This window comes from Colobus angolensis, unplaced genomic scaffold, assembly GCF_000951035.1.
Source record: "Colobus angolensis palliatus isolate OR3802 unplaced genomic scaffold, Cang.pa_1.0 Scaffold457, whole genome shotgun sequence".
NCBI lineage: Eukaryota > Metazoa > Chordata > Mammalia > Primates > Cercopithecidae > Colobus > Colobus angolensis.
This window is the reverse complement of record NW_012118010.1, coordinates 633,080-641,092: the sequence shown is the minus strand read 5'-3', so window position 1 is coordinate 641,092 and position 8,013 is coordinate 633,080. Positions and strand designations below refer to the sequence as shown.

Here is an 8,013-nt window from a genome sequence, read left to right as displayed (position 1 = left end):
CCCGGCCGGGGGAAGAGCTTGCGGGAAACCAGGAACCGCAGCGGCTGGACCTCTGCTCTGCGCCGGCTCCTAGGACCTGCCTTAGGTCCCCAGACCCCTCATGACCTGTTGCCTTGGGTTTGGGCGGTCAGATTTGTCACGCCATGGCCTATTTCCAGTCAGCCTGGGGGCAGGACGAAATCTCAGAGTGGTTCCCTGGCCAAGCTAGAAGCAGAGAATAGCTCTGGATACAGCACCTCGTATCTATCCAGCACTTACTTGGCTCTTTCTGAGTGCCAGGCACGGTGCCAAGCCCTAGCAGCATGAAGAATGGCCTTGGGGAGCTCCTGGGGCTGAGAGGGACAGTAGGAGGAGCAGTTGCAATGCAGGGTAGTGCGGAAGACTCGAGATGGAGAAAAGGACGGTTAGGAAGCCAGGAAGGCTTCAGAGAGTAGGTGACCATTGACTAGAAGTCGGAGGTTTTGCCTGGCTGAAAAGTGTGTTGGGGGTGGGAGTTGATGGGGAGCAGGAATTCCAGGTGGATTTTCTTGTGTAAAAGTAAAGAAACTGAAAAGGTCCAGTGTCCTGACCTAGAACATCAGATAATTCTACAGCAGATAATGGAGTAGAACCGGGTCTTGTTATAGGTAGGAAATAAGTTGTCGACATGGCAGGGAGCTAAAACATGCACAGACCTTAAAGTGCAGACTTAGAATATTTAGAATTTTATCCTGGAATGAAGGAGGGCCGTGGAAGATTTCTGATCAGTGATCAGGTCTCTCTGGCAGCTCTGGGGACAACGGATGGAGACCGGAGCATCAGAAAGCTGGTAAGTTGTAGTTACTTTTTGGACCTTGGCTGCAAATACTCTTCCCCGCCTACGGGCGCCCCCTCTGCCCGGGAGCCCTTCTCCCTGGCTTCTGGACATGGATTCAGGCGAAGAGATGCTGTCCGAGATGCTGTCCGTGTAATGCTTGCTTCTGCAGCCTGCACATCAGTTTGATACTGTTTCTGGAGCCTGTGACCTCGGTCTTGTCATCAGGACTCTGAAGGGTGCCTCTGCTCTTCTTTTCTCATCTTCAGGCCCTCTGTGTGCCCTTCTGCTCTCCCTGGGCTCCCCTTTCTGTTTCACGGAGACCCAGTCTCAGCCATTGGAGGCAAGGCTGTGTGTAGATTGGTGTAGTAGAAAGAACAAGGGCTAGCTGGGAAATCAGACTAGAATGTCACTTTAGCCATAGGCTTTGAGGACATTAGCAACCTTCATGAACCTTCTTTTTCTGATTTAAAAGGAAATCATCATACTCATCTGTCATGGGTCAGGTTCCCTGGAGAAAGACTTGGTGCTTCTGAGATTTGTGTGCAGATAAGGGAAGCAGGATTGGGCAGAGGGAGATGTTGATCTATGGTGTAGTGCAAGAGAGGCCTCAATCCATCCCATGAGACAAAGGGACAAGGCCTTTGAAGCTTAATGTTGATCAGCCAGTGGGTGCAGGCTGACCCTAGAAAGGGAGCTAGGATGTCCCTTCAGCAGGACAGTTCCTGACTAGGGACTCAGCTGGGAGCTGGAGTAACCAACACTCTGGCAGCCGGACATGGGGAAGTCATGAGTGTCTTGGTCTTGGAGGGGGGTTGAGAGTTTCCCCGGGGCATCTGCTACACTACCTCACAAATGAGGTAGTGCTTTGTACTGTGCCTGGTATGTAGTAGATATCTTAAAAGTATTCATTTCTCTCACCTTTAAATTTCGTGACTGCACCTGAAAATGAGTTTTGGAATTTGAGTTGAGTCAGCTTTTGTGAGGAGCTTTTAATAATCATAGCCACAAAAACTACTGCTTCCCATTTTTGAGTGTCTATTATGTATATACATTCTCTCCTAGTTGTCCAGTAATACTCCAACTAAGGTACTTTTATTCTCATTTTAAAGTAAGCCCAGTCTCTTCCAAAACCCAACTGAGTTGATGTTCTTTCGCCACAAAATAATAATTATAATAGTGAGAACAATCACTTACAACTCTGTGATTTGTTACACTTTCCAAAGTGCTTTCATTGGTGGATTGTTTGATTAATCATTCATTCATCCACTAATTAATCAATCAATGTGTGTTGAGTGCCTCTTGAGGGGTAGGTGCTGTCATAGGTGCTGGGGAGAAAGCTCAGTCTGTTAGAGGAGATGGACATTAAATACTTGGATTCATCAAAAGCAAGCGTTGAGGGATGGAACATTGCATTGCATAGCCAGGGTGTGATAGAGAATAACAGGCTCTCTGTCCAATTGACTCCTTGTCTTTTAGCTTCAATATAACCTTCTCGGAAAGGCCTTCTGTACTCCCTCCTTTTTATTCTCCCTTCATAATGGTAATTTGTCTATTTTATTTACTTTCCTATTGTTGGTCCTCCCCTTTAGACTGCAGACTCCAGGGGATCATACATTGTTTCATCCCAGGAGCCTACCACAGGGTTTAGCACGTATTTCTTAAATGAGTGACATGAATGAAGGGTGGATGTGCTTAACAGGGTAGTCAGGGAAGGTCTCCCAAAGGAGTGATATTTACACTGAGATGTGGGGGACGAGAAAGATCCAGCAATGCCAAGATCAAGAGGCAGAGAGAACAGCTTAAATACAAAGACCATGAGGTGGAGGAATGGAGCCCATTGTGGTTGGAGCACATAGTGGGCAAATTGTGTGGAGTGGCCTGAGATGAGTTTGAAGGGGATGAAGTCTTGGAGGCCATGCTGAGCTTAGATTTTTATCTGAAGTGCAATGAATCATTGAAGGATTTTAAACCTGATATAATAGTGTATATTTGTGTGTTGTCTGTTATGCCTCTGGGAGGCAAACTCCTTCAAGAAAGGTGCTTAGTAAATATTGCCTAAATGAATGGATGATCTGGTTTATGTTTTGAAAGGAGCCCATCTCAGCTACCAGGTGAGAAGTGGAATAGAGAGAAGAAAGAATGAGATCTTGTCACAGTTGGAAGCTCAGTGAGAGATATATTGGTGTCTGGGCTAAAGGACAGCAATAGTGTTGGAGAAAAGTAAAAGGATTTGAGCTCTATTTAGGAAGCCAAATGGATAGGATTTGGCTGATACTTTAAATGCAGGGAATATGGGAAGGGGGAGGGGATGAAGGGTGGTGGCCAGCCTTATGGTTTAAGATTCGTTGGCTACTGAAAGTCTGGCAGCTCCATCAGTAAGTGACTGAATAAATAAAATGTAGTATAACATATAATAGAATGTTACTCAGTCATAACAAGGAGTGAAGTACTAATACGTGCTGCAATGTGGATGAACCTTAAAAATACTATGTGAAAGCATGTTTTAAAAGCCAGACACCAGCCGGGTGCGGTGGCTCAAGCCTGTAATCCCAGCACTTTGGGAGGCCGAGACGGGCGGATCACGAGGTCAGGAGATCGAGACCATCCTGGCTAACACGGTGAAACCCCGTCTCTACTAAAAAATACAAAAAACTAGCCGGGCGAGGTGGCGGCGCCTGTAGTCCCAGCTACTCGGGAGGCTGAGGCAGGGGAATGGTGGGAACCTGGGAGGCGGAGCTTGCAGGGAGCTGAGATCCGGCCACTGCACTCCAGCCTGGGCGACAGAGCAAGACTCCGTCTCAAAAAAAAAAAAAAAAAAGCCAGACACCGAAGGTTATATATTGTATGATTCCCTTTATGTGAAGCATCCAGAATAGGTAAATCCATAGAGACAGAGAACAGATTGGTGTTTGTGCTGGTCTGAGGGGGAAGTGGGACTGGGGCTTGACTGCTTAATGGCTCAGTGGTTTCCTTTTGGAGTGATGAAAATGTTTTGGAACTAGATAGAGGTGACAGTTTGCACATCATCATGAGGATAGTAAATGCCACACATTGTTAGTTTAAAATGGCTAGCTTTGAGTTATGTAAATTTCACCTAGTTAAAAAAAAAAAACGGTTGGGTGGATGGGAGGATTATTCACATAACAGAGACTAGGCGAGGAGCAGGTTGTGCTTAGGGGATACAATTCAAATAGTCTCTTGGAGATGCCCGTAAAACATCCACATAGAGACAGGCTTTGGCTGTGAGTCTGGAGTCTAGGAGGGGAGTCTGGGCTGGAGATATAAATATGGCAATTGTCAGCACTTAGATGTCAGCCAATAAAATGGATGAGTTTGAGCGTGTGAGAGAGAGAGAGAGAGAGAAGGAGAAGATCAGAGCCTGGATCATTCTTTAATTTGATCTTTATAACTATTCATAGGAGAGTGCTGTTCTCTTCATTTTTAGATAAGGACACTAACCCCTTCTCCCCTGTCCAAACGAACTTGCCCAGAATCAGTTTGTTGCTGTGAGTCTCCAGACTTCCAATCCTTTGTCTTTCCCATCTCGGTGTGATGCCATTTAGAACTTCGGCAAACACTTTCTCTCCCTTCTTTCGGTCGTGATTGAGTATTCGCACGTGGCAGGCGCTGTCCAGGTATACGTTAGTGGAGAAAGTAGACATAGCTCTAATCTCATGGGGTTTATTCAGTAAACAAGTAACTGCAGCCCACGACTCCAGGAGACCTTAAGAGCACAGAGCAGGGGCATCTATCCCTGGTTTGGTGGTTGGCGGGTGGTTGGGGAAGGCTTCCAAGAGACAGTGATGGTTAAGCTGAATTTGCAACAGAAGCAGAGGGAATGAGCCCAAGAAAGAGAATAATCCACCATTGTCTTCATTTCCCCATTCCTCCCAGGCTCCTGGCATTTTCCAACTCAAGAGTCTACATTTTCTGTAACTCTAGAGGCAATAAGTAAATAAATGGCTTGGTTTGACTTTGAGGGGGAGCTTCAAAAGGGTAGCAGGGGCGGGTCCAAACAGCCTGTCTTTCAAAGCAAGGCTCCGTCTCTTGCTCAAGTGACTTATCCTCTCTCTCTCTTTTTTTTTTGAAACGGAATCTCGCTCTGTCACACCCAGGCTGGAGTGCATTGGTGTGATCTTGGCTCACTGCAACCTCCACCTCCTGGGTTCAAGTGATTCTCCTGCCTCAGCCTCTGGAGTGGCTGGGATTACAGGCACCCGCCACCATGCCCGGCTGATTTTTGTATTTTCAGTGGAGACGGGGTTTCACCATGTTAGTCAGGCTGGTCTCGAACTCCTGATCTCAGGTGATACACCCACCTTGGCCTCCCAAAGTGCTGGGATTACAGGAGTACTTATCCTCTCTCTCTCTCTCTCTTTTTTTTTAAATTTTTTTTATTTTTAAATAGAGTTTCGCTTTTGTTGCCCAAGCTGGAGTACAATGACGTGATCTTGGCTCACCGCAACTTCTGGCTCCCAGGTTCAAGCGATTCTTCTGCCACAGCCTCCCGAGTAGCTGGGATTACAGGCATGCGCCACCATGCCCGGCTAATTTTTTTATATTTTTAGTAGAGATAGGTTTTCTCCATGTTAGTCAGGCTGGTCTCGAACTCCCGACCTCAGGTCATCCGCCTGCCTCGGCCTCCCAAAGTGCTGGGATTATAAGTGTGAGCCACCGCGCCTGGCGACTTATCCGCTCTTAACCCGACTTTGTATACTTGGGATATGGAGCCATTGTTCAGCGCAGGAAATAAATGAGATGATATAGCAAAGTGCTGGACATGTGGAAAATGCTCAGAAAAATGTTATCTTGTTTGGAGAGGAAGACTTTCTGAGTTGATCAGTGGTTGCCACGCTCTCTACACTATTTAAAGTACAGCTCCATGCTCTCTTTGTTGGTTCTGATTTAGATGGCTTGAAATGAAAAATGATGATCTGTATGTTTAAAAAGCACCCTGGATGATTCTGATAAAAGCAAGTTCAGGAAGTGTTGGTTTAGATCAAATCCTCTTTGCTCTGATGAGCATGAAAGGGTTAAACACCTAGAAGCAAAATTTTGCCTTCTAGGAATTATTAGCCAATGACGGTGCTGACTGATGATGTAATGTCTTTGGCTGGTGCTCCATTGGTTAAGTGTATTGTTTCTCTTGCTTCAGCTGTTGGAGGAGCAGAGCTGGAGCACAAGGGTTAATAATTTTGTGGAAGCAGTTAGGGCTCTCTCTCTCTTTTTCATTCCTCTTCTGCTAGGTGTGAGTATACAGCAGGGCCCTGCAGATTGTTGCCCTTCTCCTTCCAATAAACATCCACACTCTCCTTACACATCCACACTGTCCTCCTTACCTCCTCCCAAGCAGAGCACATGTGTCCGTAGTACTACGGAGGAGGAGAAGGAGGAGGAGGAGGAGAAGGAAGAGGAGGAGAAGGATTCTTTAGAGAAGAGAGCCCTTTCAAAGTTCCACGCTGCAGTCTCTTACTGCAGTCTCTCCTTGCCACCGGGGACGGGCACAGCCCCAGGTCCCTCTGAATGAATTGCTAAACTGCCACCTGCTTCTGAGTATTGTTCCACCTGGCAGAATCCTTAGAACCAGGAGGTGAGCCCAAGGTTTTGGAAGAGGGAGTGGGCCGGGTGGGAAGGAGCCGTGGGGTGCGGGGAGGACTAGCTCTAGACTGAAGGTCAGGTGCAAGCTCAAGCCAGTGGCTGCCACTGGCTAGTGATATAAGCTTGGGCAGGATGGTCTCCCGCTCTGGGTCTGTTTGCTAAAGTGCATGATATGAGGCTTGGATTAGGGCCCTCCTATTCCAAGTTTTAGCAGACACTGTCTAGGGAGTGTGCTCACCAGGAGCTACAAGGAAGCGTGTTCTTGGTGTAGCTTTAGCTTTCTGTCAGATACTCCCTGAAGGTACATGCTTTCTTTCAGGAATCTGGGCAGGAGGGGAGCTGGTCAGGTTATCTCTATATTTCTGAAACCAGTTCTAATCTGGTTCCTCCTTATATTGTCTGCGCTCCCTCCAGAGCACTCCAACTCATTCCAGTGGCCCTTGCAGAATCTGGGCTGAGGTTTTTCCAGAAACTCCTGAATGATCTCACGGATTTTGATCATGTCATTTGAGGGGAACCTTTGGGTCCCTGACCCTTGAGTTGTTGGTGTGCCTTAATATATTTGGGCACTTTTCTAGGTGTCCCAGGCTGGGGCTCTTAGGGGTGGGGAGAGGAATTCTTTTTGTATTATGGATAGCATAATTGTGATTTTTTGTTTGTTTGTTTGTGTTAAATGGGACATGGATTATTGTCTCTGCCTAAAACTTCTCACCTTGTCCTGAAAAGGTCCCAAGGTAGGCGCGTGTGTCTCAAGATGTAAATTGAAATGAGTAGATGTGGGGAAGGGAGAGGGGAGCAGAGCAGCTGGGGAAACCTACTAGCAAGAAACACTGACCTTCATTTCATAAGTAATTCAAGAAATCCTTGCCTTTGATAGACACACTGCGATGCTGGCTATCTCTTGTGGTCCTCCAAAAATATACAGAAATTGAAAATTCTTCTATTTTTATTGTTTCCAAATTGGATTGTAATTGAGGGGTTCTCAGTTTTGGAGAATGGAGCCTAGAAAGGGTTATCTTTGTGTGTTGTGTGGTCCTTGGTATTTGCCACCCTGTGTTCTAGGCCAGGCTTTGCTGATGTAGGTCCTTGAGCAAGTCACCAAACCTTTCTGAGCCTCAGCTCCCTCACTTGTAAATCGCAGAGGTAGAGAGGAGTTGGGCTTGCTGATTTCTGCAGCCCTTCTAGGTCTGGCCATCTGGGCTTCAGATTGCTATAAGCCTTTGGAATTTGAATATGTTGAAGTGGGCCCAATGGGTACAGAATGTTTGAATAAAGGGATACACAGCATATGTCTTCTAGGTACTGGGTGCTTTACGTGGGTTTTAACTTATTTCAGCATCCCAACTGCGCTGGGAGTGGGTAAAATTAACCCCATTCTACAGATGTGAAAATCAAGGCTAAAGGAGGTTGAGTGACTTGTCCAAGATGATCCACTTGCTCAGTGGCAGGGCTGGTATTTAGACCTGTGCAGGTAGATGTACTGAGGGAAGGATCCATGGCAGGATAATGGTGGGGATGGAGCAGGAATCTTTTGTCTGCCTTTGTTTCCTTGCATGCTGTTCTCTGTACTAGAAGTCATGTGCTGGTTTTGAGATAAACTAGCTCAGCCAGGTCACTGT

General features: G+C 46.6%; 1 protein-coding gene across 1 annotated transcript in view; it reads left to right on the top strand.

Moving 5' to 3' along the window:
- The first annotated feature begins 113 nt into the window (after window positions 1-113).
- Window positions 114-8,013, top strand: part of SYN3 (synapsin III) — a 598,011-nt gene continuing 590,111 nt past the window's right edge. Inside the window, exon 1 of the mRNA XM_011958047.1 lies at window positions 114-434. The gene's annotated coding sequence lies outside the window, so the exon portion shown is untranslated. The remainder of the gene's footprint in view (window positions 435-8,013) is intronic.